Raw genomic sequence first — 26,250 nt, 5'->3', positions numbered from 1 at the left:
GCACTGAGTAGCAATGTAAACGTCACAGAAGTTTGCACAGCCAGAATTTTACCATACTGTATTAATCAGGATGGCTGAGGATCCATCACGATTAGAAATGTAAACTAAGGAAACTTCATGAAGCATGCTGAACAGAAGGTTATCCAATCTTTGCCAAAGGCATTTCTGAAATCCGTGACATCTTCCACATTATCAAGGAAAATAAAGAAATTCTTTCTATGGCTCAACAGCAATTTCAGTGTGACCAGTTAGGAAGAGCTTTTCATAGTTAAACTGACCTGGTGGTCATCATAAAGACGCATTGACAGAAAAACAGGACGATTACTATCAACACTCCCATCTATTTCTGGAAGAGTTCGTTAGCTAAATGACATAGGATAGAAAAATCAAATACAGCAAGTGGTTCAATGGGAACAAAAGATAATAAGAAATTAGAAGAGGTATTATTTTTCTTCTCCTGAGGACAGAGCAACCTTCAACTTAATTCATTTTCTACTTCTCATCCAAAAAAAGAAAAAAATGAGGCAATAACCTCAAAAATATTTAAGCATAAACCAAAGTAGTGTTGCTTGCATGAATCTGAAGAGAGCTTGAAATAACTTTGACAAGTATCATCTGTTTAATTCTTCTTCATTACGGTTCTTTGACCTCAGGTTCCAATACTACAGAATATACTGGCTTCCTAATAGATTAAGGAGGAAAGCATTCATACTCACATGGCTGACATTTTACTTAGCTCTCAGGTTCCAGCCCTTTTCATAGAATCATAGAATCACCAGGTTGGAAGAGACCCACCGCATCATTGAGTCCAACCATCCCTATCAACCACTAAACCATGCACCTCAGCACCTCATCCACCCGTGCCTTAAACACCTCCAGGGAAGGTGACTCAACCATCTCCCTGGGCAGCCTGTTCCAGTGCCCAATGACCCTTTCCATGAAAAGGAAATGACCCTTTCCATTTTGCCCTGCTAAACCTCTGAATTGTTGCCTCCTGTTCTCCACTTTTCTTCTTAATCCTCACAATATATTGGGACTGCATCCCAAGCCCTTCATACAGAAAAGGCAACGCTTGCTGTTCCCCAGGCACTGAATAGAGTGGCTACAGTATGGTAAAAAAAACCCCAACAACAAAAACAAACAGTCGGAGACAATCAGTATGAAAAAAAAACCCCAAATGCCAAAAACCAATCTCACAAGAAATATCACCTCTATGAAGAGCAGAGAGTCAACAAAACCAAAACTAAGAAGAATGTGAAGGCAAATGAATGTGAAAAGGCAAAAAATTATATGTCAAGAGAAAACAGTCAAGGAAACAGTGGCATGGGACATAAACAAGAAAAGATCTGAAGTGAGCCTTAGGGATAGATGAACAACATGGAGAGAGGTTGCATGTCTGCCAGGATACATGTAGACATGCCAATGGACTTCACAGACCTGTGGGTTTCAGCTGGCATTTTAGAGGAAGTGGTTCTCCAAGAAATAGCAAACTTGTTTATAAAAAGCCTCCAGGTGTCAAATACAGCACGTCTGAAGTATTATGCCTAACTTTAATAAAAAACAGTTTTGTCAAAGAGAATTATCTGAAATGGGAATATATCTCCTGGTGATCCAAAACAACTAATCACCTGGCTAACTTTTCCCTGCAGCAAACTGGCTCAGAGGAGATTCAGTTTTGTTCTTCTCAAGCAATTTTGTTAATTAACTTCCTTCTCCAAAAACAAAAGCAGGCACAATCATTTTTCTATATTTGAAGGCAGTAAGCACCATATAAGATAAGGAATGAATGTCAATACTTCAGTTGGCTACAAACAAGAGCAAATTGTTGAAGTTAAAAAAAGCTGTCTTGAAACAGGCTTGTATGTCAATCATATTCCAGCGGTAGTGATAGAAACCCCACGGATAACTTCGATTATACAGAAGCCTACTCTTCCTAGCCTCATATCAAACAGCAATAATCTCCTAAAGGAGAGCTAGGATAGCTGTCTTAGGTATGTTTAAAACCATGCTCTAGAAGTGCTAACTTCCACTATTCTGCCTCTGCAGAGAGCTTGAGGAACCCACCTCCCATGCTCATCATCAATACCTTCATGATCCTGACATCTTAAAGCACATTTATGGCCAGCATGACATGGCACTAATGCTGACTGGTGTCACTTAAATACCAGTGGTTTGAAAATGATGCTAGACTGATGCCCAGATGCGCTGATGTCTCAGATCTGACATCGAACAACCACTACAAGGAGGTAACATCAATACTGAAGTGATACCAGGGTACGCATCTATCTATGCATGACATTAGCTCCCCTATTTGTGTATTTTAATCACAGCTTCAGTGATATTCATCCCCATTCAGAAGTGTTTATATAGATAAAACATTTGAATTACCTGGTCCAGTGCCAAGATCTCTTCCACTGAGATGCTGGTAAAGTAGCCTGTAACTTTTAAACAGATTGTTTTTTCACTTTATACTGCAAACAAAACAATGTGAAGTTCTTCATTCTATCAATCTCAGACTAGCAGGCTGTTATCACTTCAACGTGGTTCAGTCAAGTTAGGATAGAGTTTTGTCCTCTCCATACCTTCTGCCAAAAAAAGCTGTGAATGTTTCCACAATTACTTGAAAGTAAAGAGTTTACCTTTAAAATTTCTCATTGAATTTTATGTTCAGGTGCTAAGGAAGTCTGTGAGATTGAGTGGTTCCTCAAAAATGCTTCAGTTCTTTGATGTTTCTCAAAGCAAACAGGCCTAATGTTGCTCCATCATTACCACACTGAATCTGAAACTGTGTAATTATGACTTACGCTATGGAGGAGAAAAGTTCTTCAACATACAGAAGACCTCTCACCTTATTGTCCGGTATTTCCTGTGCAGAAATTGTATGCGAGCAAATCTGCACAGCGTGAACAGAAAGGTCATAGTTTCCATGAAGAATCAAATAGATCTACACAAGTATTATGCAGTTGTACAAATGTAGAAAATACGACGCACATACCACCCAAGATATGACAGACACAGAGTGCAAGCACTTACTGAGATCACAGAATCCTAGAATAGTTTGGGTTGGAAGGGACCGTAAAGATCATCTTGTTCCGAATGCTGAGGTGGCAGCATAAGCACAGAACACACAAGATATTTAACAATGCCTGAAAGCTAATCCTTCCCCAAACAAACAGAAAAAGCACGTAGCACATGAACACCCTGCCCTATACTTTCCCCAAACCACCAGACTTAGAATCACAGAATCACCAGGTTGGAAGAGACCCACCGGATCATCTAGTCCAACCATCCCTATCAACCACTAAACCATGCCCCTTAGCACCTCGTCCACCCGTGCCTTAAACACCTCCAGGGAAGGTGAATCAACCACCTCCCTGGGCAGCCTGTTCCAGTGCCCAGTGACCTTTTCCTAATGTCTAAACCTAAACCTCCCCTGGTGGAGCTTGAGGCCATTCCCTCTTGTCCTGCCCCCTGTCACTTGGGAGAAGAGGCCATCACCCTCCTCTCTACAACGTCCTTTCAGGTAGTTATAGAGAGCAATGAGATCTCCCCTCAGCCTCCTCTTCTCCAGGCTAAACAACCCCAGCTCTCTCAGCCGTTCCTCATAAGGCCTGTCCTCCAGCCCTTTCACCAGCTTTGTTGCTCTTCTCTGGACTCGCTCCAGAGCCTCAACATCCTTCTTGTGGTGAGGGGCCCAGAACTGAACACAGCACTCGAGGAGCAGTCTCACCAGTGCCGAGTACAGAGGGAGGATAACCTCCCTGGACCTGCTGGTCACGCCGTTTCTGATACAAGCCAAGATGCCATTGGCCTTCTTGGCCACCTGGGCACACTGCTGGCTCATGGTCAGTCACTGTCAACCAACACCCCCAGGTCCCTCTCCTCCAGGCAGCTTTCTAGACAGACTTCTAGTCTGTAGCACTGCATAGGGTTGTTGTGCCCCAAGTGCAGGACCCAGCATTTGGCCTTGTTAAACCTCATGCCATTGGACTCTGCCCAGCGGTCCAGCCTGTTCAGATCCCTTTGCAGAGCCTCCCTACCCTCCAGCAGATCGACACTTCCACCCAGCTTAGTGTCATCCGCAAACTTGCTAAGGGACAGGTTACGTAGCACAGTGTTCATGTATTGAACTTGCAGATGCCTAGGAACTGCATAAGTAGCAACTGGACTGACGACAGGTCACCTGTTAAAGTCTCCAGACAAATAAGAGACAGTTTTATAATATTTGTAACATTAGAGCTATAAAGTCCTTGAAATCATCCCAGACAAAATCTGCAGACTAAATGAGAAAATGTGTCCAGGATGATCATAAAAATTAACCCTATGAATAACAGAGTAATTCTAGAAATTGCAGCCAACTTTTCACTGTTCCCTTGTGCTCATACTTGTGTAAGTATATATGACGAAAGAGCCAGGCAAAACCATAATTAACATAACATGTGATATCTACATACAATATGTATACTATAAAGCTTATAATTCCATGTACTTTATAAAAATATGATGTAGTACATTACCTTTGAAAATATTTGTAAACAGTTTTCAGAAGCAGCCTTGAAAAAACACTAGCCAGAACACCACATGACACTGATGACTTCAGCTCTGCATCACGCATATCCCAATATCCCTTTCCAGTCTGGGGTAGAGAGGGAAGCTGGGGCATAGCTAATCCACCACCTGGATTTTTCAGGCAGTGATAATTAATAGCTGCCTCTACAGATTTTGTCAGAAAGGATATGAGCAGATAGAAAGCATAAAACTACAGAAGCAGTATGGAAAATAAGCAAGCTTTCTATGAAAATATACATTTATGTTGTGAACATAAATGGGTATGTGTTTGAATATTTGTGGAGTATAAAGATTTAAGAACTTAATTCTACAGACGAATGAAGGGTGTATACTGAAGCTACATAGGAAAAAAAATAACGCAGTGACTTCATCAGACCATTGGGTGATTTTGGCTGGGTAAGGAACTGAGCTTTTTTTTTTTTCCCTTTCCCTGCAGTTGTTTGCTATGCAGTCTTCAGCCACCCTGCAAAGGAATTAACATGACACCATGCTGTGAAACAAGGAAGTACTATGCATGCATTCCCTTATCGCAGCATCCATAGGATTCCTAAGAAATTGAAAGCACATCTTCCCACTTGAATTTCATGTTATTTAGGATTTTTCACTCTTTATCTCTCAAGGCTTTTATAGAGGATTGCATCTTTACTTTTTAAGCCCTCAACCTGCAGCAGGGTGTGTTGACAAGGATTTTAGTCACCTCAGTTGCAGTACATAGATGTCAGGTTCCAAATGTAAACATCCCATTGCAAGCACTTGTGTTTTAAACTGGAGAAAATACTTCAGGATTACCATTTTTCCTGAGACAAAAGGAAGAGAGGACTTTTTAGAAAGGACAGCACAGTGTTTACTTTAGCTTTGAAACTTTTATTGAAAAAGACAGTTACGATTCTGCACTTGGGTTAAATAAAAGCCTTTGCAAGATAATCTTGAGACTTCTGAGTGAAAACAGTCCTTTTGATTGAACATGGGGTAAGAATGTAGATTATTTTAAGGCACAGGAATATTTGGGTTTATAATAACAATTTTAAGAATAAAAGCATGCTATACCATACATAACTGTGTGATCGTCAGAATTACTTACGTTGAGCAAGTATTTTGCAAACCCTCATGTTTGAATTTACAGTAATTTTACATGGAACAAAATGGTTCAGTAAACATTTCTATGTGCAGATGCACATCCATAATTAATTACTACATTTAATCAAGAAAATCCTAAGCCTTCTCTCCCCTAGGCAATGTCACAACCTGCAGGCCCTTAGGATCATTTACCTATGTGTGTTAACAAGAGCCCTGCTGGTCCCCTTCCACAGCAAGAAGTTTCTTTGCTACTGTCGTTGTGTCAGCACTCACTGAAACTGGAAGAGAACAAACTTGGGAACCTCTGCTACTGATATAAAAACAACTTGAGTAACACACAGACCCTGCAGAGCACCAAAGCCTTTTTGAAATAGTGTGTGGGGAGGACTGGTCTGGAAGTATATGCCTTTAAACAGTTCGTTGAGCTGCACAGGCACCAAGAAAGACTTGCTCCCTACCAGACAGTGGGACAAAGGCAGGTTTGTGGTGTGCCGTCACCACTTCAGTGAGAAGGGAAACAGGTCCCAGGATCAACTGCAGAGCAGGTACAACACAACGCAAAAACAGATGGTCTGATTGGGGACATGGCTTGGATCGCTGACATCTGGGCTATGTGCTGGCCACTGCTGGTTTGGTTGTTTTTTTTTTTTGCAAAGGCAATGCAGCAGGTACCTCACTGAACAATGAAGTCCTCCACCTACAGATCTGTGTAAGTCTCCTCTTCCCCCTCTTACTTCTAGCAGTCCCCTATCCTGGGTTTCCTCCCCCACTGCCATACATACATGCTATCAATACAACCAAGTAATTATGTCCAAATACAGAAAAGACATGAAACGTATTTAAAATAAAGGCAGCATTTTGAAGTTCTTTCCTTATTTGGGAAGGGGGAAGAAGTACACAAACTGTTGAATTAAACAGCTCATATGAAGCAAACTCCTCTGAATTGGAGGATAAATTGGGAACAAAGTTGTTTTCTTAAGACACAACATAAGCCACAACGTAAGACACATTAAACAAAGAAATGATTTCCAGACATCAGCATGTATGATGCTTAAACCCAGAAAAGGCAATGCAGAGAAAGAATAAAAGCTTTATTCTTATCATACCTCAGTGAAACAAAGGTATAAGAAAGCATCACCTCTTTGTCTCAAGGCAGACCAATCTCTGATGAGTTTGAGCCAGTGTTGTATCTACACTTTCAGTGGATCTTTTAAGATTTAATAAAGTTTCTACTACTCCTGCAGTGTGCAAGGGCTATGCATACTCCATCCACATAATAAATGTGTTTCAGGTTGTAAATTTAAGTTAAAATAAATATATTCATAGTTCTCTTATACCAAAAGGAAAGAAATCTATAACAGAATTCATATCTTTGCATTTACTTTAAATCTCAAGCTACAAACTAAAGGGAAGAGGGGGAGAAGGATATCTAAGGGCACAATTTACTGTGGACTAAATAATGACCTTTCTTATTTACAAAATCAGAGCTGTTAACATAGCTTACAGTATGAATTAAGCAAGCACAGGTTTTCAAATATTTAAATGCACTTCTTTTCTACTGAAGTTGTAAAAGCACTTAAAAAGCCTAAGAATTAGTAATTATATAGACCAGAGAGGGATGAGCATTTTTAGGCTGCCTATTCTGTAACTTCTTGTCCCAGCCAGTCTGCACTTGTAAGACACAAGAAGGTCCAGCTTAAAAACACCTGATGGCATAGGCTTACGTTGAAAATGCTGAAAGAGCCTGTCCTTCCTCTGCCAAGGACAGTAAATATCATCTCAAACTGCATGTAAGCCCCACACTTGAACACTGAGGGGCTTCACGGTTCTCTAGGTGGCTAGGCAAGCAGGGGCTTTCTGTGACCTTCCAGCGCAGTGGTACAGACTGAGTCACTTTTACCAAATCTGCAATTCTAGTTCTCCAGAACCTTATCCCATTGCTGCCACAGGCAATCGCAAGCAACACTCAAGCCTCCCGTTTCAAGGACAAAGAGGCAGGACTCAGATTGCAATCACTACTTCGGAGCTCCCGGTCAGAGAGGGAAAAGAGCAAAATAAAAAGAAAACTTGTATTTTAGTTAGCCAACCTCTGCTATGAAGATGCTAAAAATCATGACTAGATATTGAGTGAAGGTCACGAGACTTATCTAAGAATACAGGGAGAGAAAAACAGATGGGGGAAGGGGGGGAGAGAAAGAGAGGGAGAGAGCACGAGCACTGCAGCAAAGAAGCTATGCTCAGCCAATACATGCTGGCACTTACCATAAAAATAGAAAGATCCAAAGAGAATCAGATTAAGGATCCTTTTTATCTCTCTTCAATAGAAAGATTTCCACATGAAGCTCTGAACACAGCTGTCCAGGGAAAAGCAAGGTAATATGATGATATACATAAAACACTAACGCACAGGTCGTGAGTCCTTTAACAGCCTTCCAAAATCTGCACGCAGTTTGTGTTGAAAAAAACAAAGGTAACAAGTCTGAAGACGACTCCTACATAACACTGCAGCTAAAACAGACTGCTGTATTTCCAGTCACTCAGACCGCACTGTTTTCATCTTCATCTTCTCACCATTACTTACATCCTAGAGGTGGGCTTGGGGGTGGGGAAAAGAGATTTCTCCTCCAAGTGGAAAGGAGCACAGAAACAGAAACAGCATCAGCATTTTTAATCAGTCGCTCAGAGTACCCAATCACAGGAACCGAGTGCTGCCAGCGTGACAGTTGTCCTACGCAGGGCAGCCTGGCATGCCAGCCACCAGCACGTTCCCAGTTTGCCCAAGAACACTGATGGGCTGATTTGCTTCTTAACCCCAGAAAGGTTTCCTGTGCTCACATACAAGCAACCTGTCTTCATGCACTGTGTCTTCTCCTCCAAGGAGCAAAGCTTTGACACCTACAGGATTTTCTGGGTTGCTGTTCTGAACAGGCTGTTTTCTACATCTGTGCAATACTACCAAAGCAAGAAAAGTTTGGAGCTTTAAATACTAGCATCATTTAATCTGCAATTTATTATCTAGTAGCTTCCCTGTATAAAGCATACCTTAACCATTGCTCCTTCTTCACAGGCTTCTTTATGGAGGAGAATGAAATGTAAGAGATTTTACAGGACAGCCCTGCTACTGTGAGCTGCCTTGTTAGAGCCAGTGCTCATTTTGAGATGACATCATAGACCCACAACAGCACATTTCCACAGAATACATAACCAAGGTCCCTCTCCCTCTCCCAGCCAAGACAACAACTGGATTAAATGTTTCTGCTGCTATCTATCATACAGTTGGACAAAAAACCCCACAAAACAAAAAAAAAAAAGTTAAAAAAAATAGACCTCAACTTAATTGCAATAAGGATATGGGAGACAAAATTCACTATGGCATTTAACCCATTAAACCTATTTACACATCAAAGTGGTGCAGTCAACATTAAAGCTGCCAAACATTACAACTTCCAAGGGAAGCTCTTCAGTCTAAAAAACAAATGATGGCATTTGGATATGGGGGAAAAATTCTTCTATTTCTACTGCACAATGCAACCCACAGTGGAGCAAATCTAAATAGAGTATGCAAATTTGCATTTACTTAAACCAGACACTCTCCTGGTAAACAAAGTTAGGTGTTTACCTTTTCAAAATGTTTTAAAAACAGTCAAGCCTGGATTTCTGCTGTATTACAAAGTGTGAATATCAGTCATCTATATTCATGTTTCAAAAGATGAAAAGGCTATTTAGTGTAAGGGGGAATGCAATGAAATCAGACCTCAATGCACAGCAGTGGTACCCATATTATTTGGTCAGTATCAAGTACTCCTAGGACATACCAGATAACAACATAAGCCTAGGGCGTTGAGTAAAAACAACCAAACAAAACCTCGGAGGTTCTATGGCCTGAAGGGCAGACCAAGAATCTGAAGTGCTATTTAATACAAATAATCCGTTGTGAAATGTTTTCATGAAAATTTTGCAAGAGCACACAAATTCCACTAGCAGGCAGTAGTGATCTTCACAGAACACCATGATGACATGCTAAGTTGGTCATCACAAAATGCACCTTCTTTTTAAAAAAAATCCTTCAACTTTCTGATTTTGCTATTTTTATTATCTGTTAGATAGAAGTTTTTTGGTTTTTTTTTTTTAGGTTAAGCAGGAATATAACCAATTCCTTTAAAACATATTAGAAAAAGATATGGTGTTGATTCTAAAATAATTTGTTGTTTTCAGTTAAAAACTATTGAATGATTTCTGGAATGAGATATTTCATGTTATGATATAATTTTCACCCTAAATACAGAACCTATTTACTTCATGTTTCTACTTTTAACATTGTAACACACCAACACATTTTAAGTAAAAGTTCAATTCCTAATGCACTATAAAGTCTTTCCCCATTATGTGAGGCACCTTACCTATTTTCTACACTATTAAACTCAATATTCATGGTTGTCAATATAGAAAATATTTTTCCTATTTTATCATTTTAATCTTTGAGTTATAAAATTAAAGTATTTTCTTAGCAAGATTTCACTCTTCAAAATGTGATTTCCTTAGAAAAAGTGAAATGTTCTGAAATGAGTTTCAGATAAATACCCAATTCATAATTATAAAAAAAAGTTACTTAATTCTTCAAATCTCTTAACGATTAAACAGGAAATGTCAATATCAACCCAAGCAGAATCAATCTTATCAATCTTTACTTTCTAGAAAAGTGAGGGTTTCACAAGCTTTTGTTTGTGCTACTGACGCATCATTTGAAATTGGGTAAAGGATGTCCTGAACTACAAGTACAGACAGGAAGAAAACTAAAAACCATGATGGAGTTTGAGAAAAAGATGCTGATTACCAAAATCAAAATTACCACTAATAAAAAAAATTAAGGCAGAAATTAAGTCATCCACACAGCCATTTCTAAGTGCTAAAATTATCCAGGTAGACAAGAGAAGTAATCGTCTAGAGAGACTTTAATTTCTGCAACATAAATTTAGATCTAAAGCAGGTGGGAAGCATTTATTTATTAAAAGATATTAATCTAATCTACACTGATTTAAGCTGTCCCTGTTTTCAGCGCAGGGCTGGAGAACATGATTTCAAGATACCCTCTGTGTTAAGTTCCTCTACAGCTCTAAAAAAATCCCGAAACATACAAAACCACACAACCGAAAAACCCAGTTAAATTGAAAAAGAACATCATCAAACAAACACCAAACAAAACAACAACAAAACTAATAATGATACCTATCAATAGTAATCATAAGCACTGATGAATATACACACACATACATGCACCATAATCAAAAGAGACTGAATATCTTTACCTGGTATTTCAGGCAGAATTAAGAAAAGAAAATGATTTTATTCTGGGTTCTTCCTCCAAGCAAGGACCTACATAAAAGGACCTACCCAGAAATTCCAAAGATTGGCTGATCAGACTTTGGAAAGTGACCCCATCTAATGATGACCTTTTCAATACCACTGAGGCTGGGAAGAGTTCCCCATATCATAATCCTTTATCAAAGTTTAAAGGAGTTTTTCTTCTATAGAAATATTAAGTGCATCTTAGTAATAGGATTATTTTTAAGTGTTCTTCCAGAAAGAAACTTTTTTAAAAATTAACTTACTAACTCTTTACTTCGTCCGTTATTTTGGCTCATTCAGAAACAGCATTTAAAGTGGCTCCATTTTCAAACATTCAGCTTTTGAAATGTTAGGAATACAGCAGACATAAGGTGACCACAGAGACTCATGATTTACTGAAGTTTTGTGACTTTTAATGGGTTTTCAATGTAAGAAAGATAAATTCTAGAGACATCACTCTTAATAATCCTGATGAATCTCTCTAATATCGAAAGCAAGAGCAAATGAAAAGATAAATCTTGAAATACCTGATATGGTTGGAACTATACTTATGAATGCATCACTGCAGGCCACATTCATAAATACTGCCAGCCACTGACAACAGTATTTCAGAACAACTTTTTAATAGCAGCTCACATCCCCTTATAAAGGAAGGTTTGAAAAGAGCTTAGAAAAACCTGGCTACCCACCAAGAAATAAATGGTATAACATCACAATTAAGACCTAGTATAATGGACAAAAGGTAATAAAATTAGTATCCGTTTGTGACTAACCCAGTATTTTATGTGTATTTATTGATAACCATCCCTGTCTGTACTACAGTGACACATAAAAGTGTGTGAAATAAAATACACAGTATTTTTAGCCCACTGTTAATTCTCCAGTGTAGGAAGTTACAAAAAAAATCAATAACCTAAAGATATCAACACAACTTTTTCTTACTCTTGGCAGGTAAACAGAAGAGCTATAGGAAAAAAAGAGAAATATCTTCTACAACATTTTTACAGGGTCTACTGGGCTAGTTAAGTAAAGAGTCTTTGCAGGACAACGTAAGCTATTTTGACTGAAGCAAATACAAGATTTTCATAAGCCAAGAGCCAAACAAAGCATTTCTATTGATCCTCCCTTCCCCCTATTCTTTATTTTAGATGGATTTTTTTTTTATGTGGAAAAAAGAAATCAACCCAACATTTTGAACAAAATGTGTATAACAACTGTGTTTCAGATTTTCAGAATGTATTTTTGGAAGAGAGACCTTGCAAAAGAACGTCTATAATGTAAGACTGTGCTCTGCCCATCCACCTTTAGCACCAGTCCTGGGCGCCTGGTGAGAATTAACCTCATGGCAGTAAGAAGGCAAATGTGCAGTGCAATAGGTCCTGTACATAATCATAGAGCTGCTGCTCAGACACACAGGACAGCAAATGACTCGGGGAGATCTGTCAGATATCTAAAATTTTAGTCTAGAAAAGAGACCATCCACAATAACAAAGTTTTTGGAACCATCACTGTTTCCCAAATAAACACCCTGGTCAGAAAACAAAAGCAAAGAGGCACTGACATTTCAACAGTTCTGCTTAAATAAGATTATTCACTAAATTTCACCTGTATTCACTGCTTTAGTTTCCCTTTTTCACCCCACACATACGTCCAAATCCCTTCTAGTGCTTAACCTGTAATTATTTACTTTCTTACAATTCTCATTGCAGCTGCTGTCATAATTAATTTAAAAATATTTCACCCACTTTATAGTGCCTTCTCATTTGTAGTGAGCAAAAGGAAGCAGTTCAATCTAGAACACTTGCTGGCAACGTGTAATACTTACACACTGACATGCTGTCCCTGGAAGACAATAAAAGTATTTAGTCCTACACAGTTCAACAGAAAGAGTTGGGAAGAAAATCCACACGCAGTCCAATAGATCTGCTCCTGCAGCTGACTACAAAGAATTGATATTAATATCTGTAATTACTGCTACTTTAGGTCTTCCTGAGAGACCAATACGTCATGATGAAAGGAAAGAAGATACAAGGGAAATGAACATCCCTAGTGGAAAAAGATGCTGTGTTACTTTAAGATAACTACTGCTATTGTATGAAACTAGGACTGAGTGGTAAGACTGCTGACTTAGATGTTGATTACTCTGCTGCTAAAGCATCATGCAAGCAGCAGTGTCCAGCTGGCACTAATGATACATCAGAATGCTCCATCTGCAGCTCTCCATGTGTGCTCAGTGGGGGAAATGTCCTGTGCAAAGCACAGGAGATAATTGGGCAAGAGAGGCTAGAAACACAAACCACACTTAAACACTTTGTTCATTGTGATCCACCTTCAGCTTCCCCAATACCCCAAAGACTGATTAATAACCACTGCACACTTCAAAATATTAGCTGCCATTTGCACTTGTATTTTTTAAGCTTAAATAATATTATCATCTGAAGTAAAACACTGTTTGAAGACAGCCCTGAAAGCAAGGAGAGGTTTTGTACCTAGACATGCTCTGGTTCTCTTTTCCTGCCTTATCCCAAGAAAGATCCCATAAAACCAACAGATTCCCCAGACAGACTATTTGACACACACTACCCTTTCTAAAGCCACAGATTCAGACCAGTAATTTTCTAGTGTGGCTGTTATGCCTCATTTTTATATGAAACAGTTGTAGATTTGAAAGTGCTAGTGTGGCTCTGGAAGAAGTAATTGCCTTGTTATTCAGATTGTTGGCCATTTCCACACTAAACAAAGACCATCAGGAAGTGACTTAAGAAAAAAAGTGTTCACAATAATTAGCTGTAGAACAAGAACTAATGATAAGCCAGAAAAAAATACGATTTTTCACCTGCACATACGGAAACCAAAATGAGACTCTAATCAGCTGGCTAAAATCATCCATGACATGCAGAAAATAAATCAAACGATTAATATCAACTCTTACTATAAAAGGGTTTTTTCCCCTTTCACCTTCCTCCCTCACTCACATTTCAGTCAGTTTATTGCCTAGGGCTTGGAAAAGAAGATTTTGTCCGGTTTTCATGAAGCAGCAGAATAGTTAGTCCTATAGTAGCCCAGTTTCTCGGCTGCAAGTTGTTACTATGAAGAGGTAAAAACTTCCTGAAGTCTGAAGGTGGAAGGCAGTCACCAGAAGACTTCAAGATTTTTAAATGCCTGTGAGTTTTTTGGCAGGAACCTAACTTTACAGGATGTCAAAGCTTCTTGAGGATAAATGCATTTTGAGACCATTAAGAGATCTCTTGGCAAAAAGCTGAGCATCATTAAAAGTCTTTGTTTCTATTTCAGTGCAGACCAAATTCTTTCATTACTTAAGCTGCCAAAACAGCTCCCTCAAATCACCTACTGCAGCTAGCAAAGGTGCAATTGGAGGTGATGCACAGAGAACTGAATGCCTTCCATTAGGAAGGCGTGAATTAAGATACTGAGCATTCCAGACCTAATAGATCAAAACATTTTAACACTAATCCTAAAGCACACAAAAGCACCACTCAAGTAAAAGCATTAGTCAAATGCTAAAAACTGAACATAAACTATAATATCTTGCTAGAGCATCCACAACGGTCTCAGCAGTATGTATAATTAATTGGCTTATTTATGTAAGAAAATTAAGGGCCTCTTCAGAGGAGTGAACACAAGGTCTAGACCTCAAATACACTTGTGTTTTTATTTGATTAGGAAAGAAAAAACAACAATTCTAATAACTTAAAAAATGTAAACACAAATAATGAGGTATTAGTAGTTTCAGACTGGTTTACTAACACATTTAAACTGATTAACTATTTTCTTTTCCCAGAAGTATTCTGTGAAAAGGCATGCTAATATAGAAAGTTAGCCCCATTTATTAAATTAGCACGTTTGTCGCCATCATAGGAATGATTAAATTTATTAAGCAAATGCATTATAGAGAGTAAGAGTGTCTTTGTATAAGAAAGGAATAGACTGAAAGAAAGGGAAGCAGAAAACTTTCCATATATGCTTTGAAGTAATTTGCCTTTAAACTTAGCGCATATCCAAAGAGTTTCAAAGCATTGAATTCCTTTGCTATAGCTTCCATTTGCATGTTCTAGCCTCACACAAAAACCTTAAAATCAGTCATTATTTTCCTGAAATATATATCTTACTGTACTTTTAAGACAAATCTCCATATTTTGCAGTGTCCTCCTTCCTATCACCTAAAAAGTATACTACAGAGCAAAAGAGGAAATGGAATAATTTGAAAAAATAATGCGAATATTTTAATCAGGAGTCACTACAAAGTATTATCAGATATATCACATCCTCTGCTGTGTTTTTTTGTTTGTTTGGTCTGGTTTGGGTTTTTTTGTTTGTTTTTTTTTAAGACCTAACTCCTTGGTTTCACCCATCCCTACAATTAGGATGCAAAATAAGCTCAGAGAAGTGTGATTTTTTTTTTCCCCTTAAGTAGATGACTTAGATGCTTGCATTGCACCAGGATAATACATGGTGCTTTTTGCCTAAAGCAACATCAACGTCATCTGGTTATGAAAACTCATCTACTTTGATGAAAACATTTCATCAAGGAATTCTTCAAAGCCATCTGGGTGACAGTGACAAGCAGGTGAACTGCTGTTCAAGCTCTTCATGCTCCAGCTTTAAATTGTGTAGGACCATAACCTAAAATTTGGAGTGCTGGGTCAGACTAGAAACCTTCTAGTCCACTTGCTGAAGCATTCTAACCCCAGTAATAGCCAGAGGACATAATTTCCTGCCATGTTTAGCATCGTTAGAAGTGATCACTTCTTCCCTAACACTATAAACTGAACCATCGCATCCATGAGAGAAACCCCATTCTAACCAGCTATAGTTTAAAACCACGTTGAGCTCATGATTTCCTGTATACACACCAACATAGCTGCATTTCACTTTGGCTGTTTCCACATCCCTACTTGCCACTCATGATATTCAATATAAAGAAAGTTTAAAAAGTGTTGTGTTTCCTCTCTTTCCATAGGAGGAAGCACCTGTCACTGGACTAGTCAGATGCTTTTCTTGTTTCTACAGTGCCAGTTGTAACAATACACACAATTCTCAGATTATTTCAGTTTTCAAGCAGTTTTTACAACAACTAACTAAAATCACCAGTAGTCCCTTATCACTTTGAGTTTATATAGCATTCAAAATTTATATAGTGTAGACAGCCTAGTCCTCACAGCAAATTGCATCCTCTATTCAGCTGCCCAGCACTTTCAATATCCAATTCAGATCAACATCCTATTCTTAACAATGACTCATTCAATTTCATTCTCTCCCTTTTGTGGTCTGAGTTCAAGTCTATTACATAACTCAATCTAGCAAAACATATAGCTAAAAGTTTTTACTGTTACATCTTCATGGCTTGGTGATAATTTACAGCAAAGACACCTTTTACTCCAGTGTAACAGAGGGTGTCTACTAGTACAGGTTCTAAACTATCAGCTCTACTAATAACAGAAGAGAAAACAGTTTAATCCACTGTCCTGAAGATCACCTAGAAGGGTCTGATTTCTGCACTGATCCTATCAAACACTACCCTTGTGACCTTGCAGGAGAGTTGGATGATGGCTCCTCCTTTCATTACTTCCTCCCTCACCTACTGTAGACAGAATGGCATAGTGTAATATCTACCTAAGAAAAAACAAACAATAAAAACCTATTTTCAACAAGCTTTACGTGCAGCATATTCTTATCTTTGTTTGGAGCTGCACTGATACTGTCCTTTCCCCCATAAACTTAATTTCCAATAATTAATTTTCATTCAACAGTATTTTCACCTTATATACTGAAGTGTTTCAAGCGTGTTAATGACGGTATTTTTTGACAAGGGAGAAAGAAGCATCCAGGGTAAGTACTTAAAAGAAATAAGAAGCATATAGGTATTTCTGCATGATGTACGTTTGCAGTTTTTACTCTTGATGTGCAGAAGAGGACTGGGCTTTGAGAACTTGTCACAGCAATTACTTCTCTAATCCCAGAGCGGTATCCAATATGTGCTTTTTTTTTTTCCTATGCAGTCAACAGGGAGTAAGTGCCCATTGCAGGGGATTTCTGGATCTTTATTTCCAGGATAGAAGAGAAACAAGGGGGTAGGAAACAGTGGACAAAAGGAAGCACAGAGAGCAGTTGTGCAACAGTAAAATGAGGTTTGTTCTAGAAACAGAGTAGTACCAAAGGCAAGTGCATGAACTGACAAGAGGCAGCAGGAGTGGTTCTAAACTATGTGTAAACAGATTGTGCTATAATTGAATAACAGTTTTGATCACCCTGGGTTATATTACCTTATACTGCAGTGCAAGAGGGTGTTTCCACGGATTCCAACAGTTTAAACAGAGTTGTGGATTTCAAACTCAAAGTCAAAGTAAGGAGGCTCCCACACTCTAGTAATTAGGATTCAACTACAAGCATGTCAGTAGACTTAGGAATTCTCTCAGAGATTTTTTTGTCCCCCACAATAAATGCTTCTCAGTCTTCTCAACCAAAAGACATTGCTTACACATAAATGCTGTGGAAATATTAAAACCCATTAGACACAAGGACAAAGCAGCAGATAACCTACTGGACACTAGATAAGAAAGCGCCTTATAAGCCCTTTGCTTACCTGTTATAGAAACAGAGGCTCGCAGCTAGAAGCCAGATACAGACCAGCTCTCTGGTGCATGGTGATCCACTCACCCCCCAGTTCTAAAGAGCCAGTTCAGTAGCCTGACACGTCCGTGGCCCATGGACATCACTCCTGACCCAGTAAGAGTCTCGGTCAACACCATGGTTTGCTCTCCTTATCAGTTTCAGTTTTAACCTTTCAGTTTCCTGAAGCCACAAGCTAAGCAAAGGACCTTGCCTGTGAGCCTGGAGGTGGGAAACCCCTTCTCTTACATCAGCCTGCATGAAAGAAAAAGCTACCTGGAACTTTCTCTGGTTATCTCCTTCTCAGAGCTGAGCAGAAAGAGGCTGAAGACAAAAGGAGATACATAGCTGGAAGTGCCTGTTTTCTGGAAATTGTACAAATGAGTAAAGGAAAATAAGAGGTAGAAAAGGAAGGACAAATTCACGGTATGTGCACAGACTAAGAGCTGGGCAGGAAAGAAGAAAAATAGAGATTTTTTTCAGAGGTATGCAATGAGAGTTAGGGGAATGGCTAAAGAAGAAGAAATACGAAAAAAAAAACAAGGAAAAATGAGCGAAGAGAAGGAAATTAATTGGATGAAAGAGTAGAAATGGTTGCATTTTTCTAATTGGCATCTCCAGGCTTTTTTTCTGGAAATGGATTGTTGTTCTTTTAATGGGTGGAGCGATGAGAAACAAAACAAGTTATCTTGAATGGAGCTCTAAAGACAGAAGAAGAAAATAAGGGGCTTTATTAGAGCTATTGTGCATAGTTCATTCCATTTTAACTATACAGCTCTTGCTCTCTTTCTCAGTCTTGTACTGCAGCACTACACATGAATGCTTCTGACTTGACATCTGAAACTCTGACACATCATTTCTCTTTCAAAGGACTAAGACTTCATTATCCATATCAAACTGAAAAGGTCATTTAAAAAATCATGTTTTCTTTATGGTCTTGCAACAGTAGGGTTTTTGGGGTTTATTTCTTTTCTGGTTAACTCTCTTAAACATGACTATCAAAAGGAGATTTATTAGAAGGTTCTTTTTTTAAAAAAATAGCTTTTTCCAGCACAAGGATATATCAGTTACTTACAGATACTATACTTCAAAGTTTTAGCTGTGCTATTTTCTCTAATGCATAGCAAAATGAAATGCATTCTATTTCAAGACACAATTTCTCTGGAGATAAATTTGGGAAATACCTTATTTTGATTCTGTAAATGTAACAAGAAGGTAGTTTTATGTTTGTCTTTTACTGTACACTAGTACTTTGGTTTTAAAATTTGCAAAATAGGTATGCTGTTCACAAAGAAAGGCACGTTACTGACAGAAGAGTGAAACAACACTGGTTTTCACATCAGTAAACCTCTCTTAGATTTAAAGAGGTAATTAAACATTTCCTTCTTGGACTAAGTCTTAAAGATTCTTTGGCACTAGAAAGCTGCACTTGGAAGAGTGATAAAGATACATCCTTATGGAAAAAAAGCAGTTGTTCTATCACTGACCGTCCTAACCCTTTTCTGTATTAAGTGACTAGCATATAAAACCAGAATGTTGTCTAGACAAAGGTAACATTCAAATAAAATCTTGTAGCGCCAGCTGTGGTCACAGAATCACAAGGTTGGAAAAGACCCACAGGATCATAGAGTCCAACCATTCATATCAACTATTAAACCATGCCCCTCAGCACCTCATCCACCCGTCTCTTAAACCTCCAGAGATGGTGGCTCAATCGCCTCCCTGGGCAGCCTGTTCCAGTGCCCAATGACCCTTGACGTGATTTTTTTTTCCTAATGTCCAGCCTGAACTTCCCCTGGCGGAGCTTGAGGCCATTCCCTCTTGTCCTGTCCCCTGTCACTTGGGAGAAGAGGCCTGGATGTTACAGAAATATATTCAGGAAATACAAGGAAACAAAAAAGAACAAAAACTTATGAATCCAAGTCTGTGTTAGCCAAGTAGCAATTTGAGGAGACTGCATATTACAGACCCTCCTGGGTTTAAGTTCACATACCAACAATGAACAAAATTGTGAGAGCATCAGATTCTAGCTTATATTTCAGCAATGATGTGCCAACCTTAGATCAGCAAAAAGGGCAAACGTGCACATTCTAGATAAAAGGAGGGCCAAACCTCATAGCTAATTTCAAAAGAAATATTAGCAGAAGAGAATGCTAGAGAATAAACAACACTTTCAGCTCTAAAGATGCTCTCCAAATACAAGATTGAAGCACACTGATACAGCATTACAGCAGGCACATGTTAGCATTACTAGTGCTAATTGCCTTCAATAAAAAGAAAATGATCGGTGCTGGTTAGCATTTCTAAATACACATTATGACAGGAACTGCCAACTTACTTTGCTTAGGACAATTTTGTTTTCTCATTGGTAAGCGGTAAGAACCATAAGAGAATCAGATAAATTGATTTCAATTGCACAACTCTCAAGTCCAAAATTAGGCATATACTTAATTGCTTTGCTGGATCAGAATCAGGCTGCTCAGCAGCTTCTAGGCTTGATCCTACAATAAGGTCAGAGGACTACAAAAGTTACACAATTTTTCATTCCTTCCTTTTAACACAATTTTTTCAAGTGATCTGTGCACTTACTGTAAGACAGAATTTTAAGTAAACAATATTACACACCTTTGACTCATAAAAGCAATCCTGTTCGTAGCCAGAGCCTTGAAAACAGTTAAGTACGCATATTTAGATCTTCGGAAGTACAGATTTAATGGCACTTTCTGTCCCAAGAGTCAGCAAGGATACTAACGTTACCAAAATAGTTAATGTTCTTTTTAAGTTCATAATTCATCATACTTATTGAAGACAGTATGCTTTTTAGCCATTTCAGGTTTAGACTTAAACACATTTAGTCTTATTTTATTCAGAGGGAAAAATGCATACACTGCATTTCAGGAGCAAAAGATGACACAGCAGTGCAGGAAAGGCATTCTGTAGCAAATTGCACGCCCCCATAATTTTGATAGAAGTAGTGAGCAGTTGCCATTCGTAACACTGGGAAATTCTGCTGGTGGCTGAATGAAAGAATTGAAGAAGATAAACCTCTCCTTCATGGCCACGGTAATTAATGAACAGAGACACAATGCCAGTATTGGCAGAGAGGACAGGAGCAAAGGCAGGCTGTTAGCTGTCAGGACACTGCGACTGTGTTGTCAACTGGGCTGCATAGTTTCTTGGGTTCAGCTGACTTCAGAGTTTCCAAGTAACATTTCTGTAAATTGTATTTTTCTTCTTTACAAACCTCACTAAGAGCTCTCTAATAGACAGTCATAAACTGCAGAAGCCTGCCTCTATTCCACTCCTTTTTAAAACGCTGTACTTGGAATACCAGACAAACCTCCCCAAAAGCTCCCTGCCTCAACAAAAGTATGAAAAGAAGCACAAGCAGTCAGCAACACTGTAGGTACAGCAGATTTTGCCCTTAGCTGTTAAAGAGCACGGAAATTCAAGTGAAGACTCGAATCAGAGATAACACAGACGTGTTCTTTCTGCTTCTCAGTGTTTTAATTTCATCAATCTCTTCGTAGCTGAAAACCAAGCAAAATGAGAGTACAACATCATAAAAAAATCATGACCTTTCAAACTTCCTTTTTGGTGTCTTCACCTGTCTCTTTCCCACAAAAATAAAGTGTGCATTAGGATTTCTTAACAAATATCAATACATAATTACATACCATAAACCAAACTAAGCCACTGAGTTCATTATGTGTTTAATGGTTAATACTCACCATGCCCCATGAAAATTTCACCTTGTTACACCGAGGCCACTGTATGTTGCCAGGCATCTTTGATAATGCATTCAACCATAGCAAGGAGCATCAGCACCATCTTGTGGCTTTCACTTTTGTACACCATCCCCAGGAGTTAGGCAGTTTATGAGGCCTTCAAATTAAGATTTGCAACTGGAACCCATTAACTGTAAGTGCTAACACCAACAGTTGCATCTCCAGGGTCCTTTAGTTCTTTCTTTAATCTCTGAAGGCTGCTAGTCAGGATATGTGAAGAGATCAGATGCCTGTTGTTCAGAATTAGCTATTTTCCAACCTTTATAAACATTAAATTATTATATAAACAGAAAATTAAACCTACTATCTTGGTTTTGCTTTCTTTGAATAGTTTTTGTTTTTCTAGTCTAAGAATATTTTTTACTCTCCTAGGATGAGCTTTTATCTCCCATATTTTTCTGGCAGTTACTCTCTGCTGAAGTCACAGTATATCTCTATCCTTTTTTGAAAATAAGCAGTCAATTTGGGTAAACAACTTTAATCTCTCCCTCTGTGGCAAATATTTCAGCTGAGACATTTGAGGCTTCCATTTGCTTTTTCACAGCTGCAGCGCATTTCTGATTAGTAGCTGTATTTATCTTAATCTACCATTTCCAGCTGAGGACTCCCAGCTCACAGGAGGTAAAAAAATTCTTGTTATGCACAGTTTTGAAACCTGCACTATTGTATTTCATCACTTTTCTCTTACGCTCTTCCCAAATCTATCCATTCCTACCTGACAGATTGTCCTCTGTAACGATGTCTCCCAGCTTAAACTCATCAGCACATCTCATCAATGCACTCCTTTCTAGGCAGAAGCAATCCATAAAAATATTAACCTTGTTTCCAAACCAGTACTGAGAAAACCACTATTAATCTACCTAGTACTGCCCCTCCCAAGACTGTTGTCATGTCCGCTTCAATCATCTCCTCATTCACATTATAATTCTCCTAAGTCTCATTTTTCTCCAGGTGATCAAATAACTTCCTAGCAAGCTGACACCATTCCTTTTACCAAACACAGCTAACATTACATCTATTGCACTCACTTCCTTTGCATTTAGCTTATCAAATAAATTTAACTGGAGTCCTACACTATAAGTCATCAATGTCACAAATTATTTCTTTATATAGCTTTTTACTGATACTGTGTGATTTAAAACAAGCCTTAAAAGCAGCATGAGACAAGACAGCTCTGTCAAAAAAGAAAATATGGAAGTTGCAAAATCAAATAATCCATTTAAGCGTGCATTATATATGCACTTAGATACAAATCAAAAAATACATAACAAATTAATTTTACTTCTGTCTGTGTCAAATACAGCATTCACAGCAGGTGGCAATATTACTGTGAAACTACATCTTGCAGTGTAGGAACAAAGGGAAAAGGTTTGCTGCTGTGATCCCATCAGCTAAATAAAATTGAGGGATTGTAGTAATTTACATAAACAAAACAGGGAACTTCAGCTGCAGCCGGACTTGAACAGATTTGAGCAATGAAGCTGGAACACTAAGATTTTCTCATGTTTGCCAAAAATTATGTGCTAAAATTGTAAGAATACTATTTTTTCCAGAAGTTCATGTTTCTGACCAGCTATAAGAGACACCCTGGTGCAAGCCTGAAGAGGTTCAAGTGACTTGAACCCTCTGCATTTTTTCTGTCTCTGAATACAATTTCTCCTGAAATAATTCTGTTCTCTATATTCACATACCAGGGTTCAGGCAGAGACCCAGAAAAGGCCTGCTTCATATTTTGATTGTTTCATATGTATTTAGGAACCTAAATATATTTTAAAGACCCCATCCAAGTAAGGATGGAGTAAGGTCCCCTAGCATTAGAGAAGGGCAAATAAAATGCTTCAAAGTAAATGCAGTCCAGTCAGTCTAACATCAATATTTGAAAGAGAAAGTGACAAACTAGTAAGCAAGCAATAAATCAAGCAGTCTGTAAGCACCTTGAAGAAAACAAGATGATAACAAAGAGCAAACAGATTTGTCAGGAACAATTCATGGCAAATCAATATAATTCTTTTCAAAACAGCTGATCTAGCATACAAGGGGCTAGGTCCCTGTAATGAACAGACAGCAGAAATTCAGTCTTGATGAACATGCACTAATTTCAGGTCAGAAATAGTTGAAAGAAAAGATTCAGATTATTATTAGCAAAAATGGGAATTCATTTCAGGAAGACATAGAGGTCTTGTTATATTCAATATTTTCAAGAATATGATATTTTGTGTTTCTTTAAAATTTGCATATGACACAAAACTGACAGGTATTGCTCAGTTCCCAGCTCATTTCTGCCCAGGGCAAATCTATTCCTCTCAGTCCAGCTGGTGTTGCCTAGCAAAATCTTCGGGATATTCCAGAATATATTGTTCAATGTAATTAAGCAATAGGTAATGATCATAAGAAGAAAGTTAATCAACAGGAATTCTTTGGGATCCAGTTCAAAAGCCAATATGTAGTTATCAAACTTATGTCCTCTTTGGTAATCCCTCACCCAACCTTAATGATTCTATTAGATTCCCACGTCAGGAAATTAGTGCAGACTAACTCCTCATTGTTTTATGCCACTGTTGGCAGAAGCACAGTTTTTATTAAACAGTGCAATCCTTTCAAACAATTTTATTTTAAAGTATAATTAATATTAAAATTTCAAGAATTCCCTTCTAGAATACATGAAAAGGATGGATTCTGACCTAAGTTATACTCCTACTTCCAAGGACAAAATTTGACACTACTCTTAATTACCTAGTATTACAGAATGCTGTGAAGCAACAAAAGAATGAAATTGAGACTAGTGTTTTAAAAAGGATGCAAAGCACTTGCTAAGACTTGTTCCCCAAATCCTACTACCTGCAGTTCTACCTCTTTCATACTGCATATCCTATTACACATAATTTTATTTCGTTGATACTTTATTTTCTACATCACTATCTTATTGCTCTGAAGACTGAAATTCAGCTCAGATATCCTCAAGTGCAGCTTATTACAAGGCCCCAAACATGCCCTGCTTGGGAGGAAGAGCCACAATTCTTCCCACCATTGATAGTTAAAAAAGAGTTCTTTTGAAACTACAATGCATGTATTGAAAGCCTTGTATACTGGTGGTTTGATTTTAAAGATTTTATTATTAAAATTTTATAGAAAGTTTGATGGAAATTTACAAGATGGAAGCAGCACAGTAACCCTGAATCATGGTATTCTCTTGCATATTAAGTACCTTTAAATAAGCTGATCAAGTAGTCCTGGACATAAATGAGTCTGGATATAACTTTAAGACATACCCTACCTCATTAATCAATCTCTAAATTACTCTCTGCCTTTTCAAAAATTTCCCTGTTTCAGCTGATGTAGTACTCTTGCCTGAACTTCCACAGACGTGCTGTACACTGCTGAACAGCTGTTACCTTCGCTGCAAACAACCTTTTCAATCACACCAAGGCAGTCCCTGAAAACTGATAGAGCTGAAAAAACTTGAGGAATCTTTGTATTTGAAGTGTTATAATAAGACCTGGTGCTATGGATTATCACTGGTGTGGCAGACAACTTCCCAGCCATGCAGAGAAGCTGCTGACACAACACCCTTCTACCCCTATGCAATGGGGTAAAGCACTTCTAATCAGTATATAAGACTTTTCGCCTCACTTGCATCCAGTACTCTCTCTTCTGTTGCAGGAGACATTTAAATCTAACATAATCCCATGGATTATAAATTGTTTCATCTGGTAAAGAAATTAGTACATTAACTCCTCAAGATGAAGATTGTGTCATTCTGTGCTTTGAGTCACCGGGGTTCAGGTAGGAAGCAAGTAGATCAGGGCCTCATCTGGCAGCCAGAAAAAACTCACTGAGCTCATGACCCACTTCCTATTATTATTGTGATCCAAGACTCGGGTACAAATTGGAGCAGACTATGGATCAAGCGATTTGTCCTAACACCACAATCCCTTCTCAGCCATCATCTTTCCTGCAGACCCTGAGAGATCTCCAAACCTCATACTGGAAGCATCCCACCACTGACCAGCATTGCTGTCTGATAGTTTCTGATAGACATAAGCCTTGTAAGAGGATGGGGGCACAAATGCATTCCCATGAATGTAATTGGATGCTTCTCGTACATCTTATTTTGTGATTAGCCAGGAGCTCACAGCATTTTGAATATATGATGGACATATCAGGACATCCTCCATAATGTATTTTTATGACAGGCACAGAAGAGAGGATACTGTCCTCAAATGCCTCCATATGCTATCATGAATTCAACCTTATGAAAAAATTGATCTACCGGTTTTAAAGCAAACATACAGTGATTACATGATTGTGGCAGAGAATATGATGCTCTTTGTTTCTGATGCTTTTTAAACCGTGAGGCAAATTGATTCAATGAAGATTACTTGGCATAAGCATAAATTCCTTTGTGAAGTTGTTGTGGTCTAATCGGTCCTTAGAAGCACCCGAAGCAGTCTGGCAGCAGAAACGCCTATTTAAGTTGAGCACTGAAACTGCTGATTAAACTAAGTTCCAGCATGTAAAAAAGAAATAATCACTTACCTGTAGAGTCTTGACTCAAAGTTTCTTGACTATTACTGCTGTAAGAAGGCACTGGAGTGATAGAAAGTGAAGCTGGGCAGGATAATGGATATGATAAGTCATTTTGTGTTGCAAAACATTGAAATACAGGAACACAGGAATCTTCAGAGAAAGTGAGAGGCAGGTGAGGGTTCCCATATACGTATGGATTTTTCCAACGAAGCATTCCTATTGCAAGGGGGCCAACAGCATCAGAATCTGGCAACAAACACCAAGAGTTAAAATCTATGACCTTGTATTGTAGCAGCTCATAATGTTGCAGAAG

The 26,250-nt window shown here is 38.4% G+C and overlaps 1 protein-coding gene across 2 annotated transcripts in view; it reads right to left on the bottom strand.

The window, feature by feature from the left end:
* ANO4 (anoctamin 4) overlaps nucleotides 1-26,018 on the bottom strand; it is a 212,602-nt gene extending 186,584 nt beyond the window's left edge. The window contains exon 1 of one of the 2 annotated variants that reach the window (XM_069857110.1): nucleotides 25,947-26,018. The gene's annotated coding sequence lies outside the window, so the exon portion shown is untranslated. Of the gene's footprint in view, nucleotides 1-7,908; nucleotides 8,388-25,946 lie in introns of those variants that run through there. The other variant, XM_069857086.1, reaches the window with a different exon arrangement.
* Between the last annotated feature and the right edge of the window lie 232 nt (nucleotides 26,019-26,250).

The sequence above is a fragment of the Phaenicophaeus curvirostris genome, chromosome 1 (genome assembly GCF_032191515.1).
Source record: "Phaenicophaeus curvirostris isolate KB17595 chromosome 1, BPBGC_Pcur_1.0, whole genome shotgun sequence".
Lineage (NCBI taxonomy): Eukaryota > Metazoa > Chordata > Aves > Cuculiformes > Cuculidae > Phaenicophaeus > Phaenicophaeus curvirostris.
Note: the sequence above shows the minus strand (reverse complement) of the source record. Positions and strands in the feature narration are given on the sequence as shown.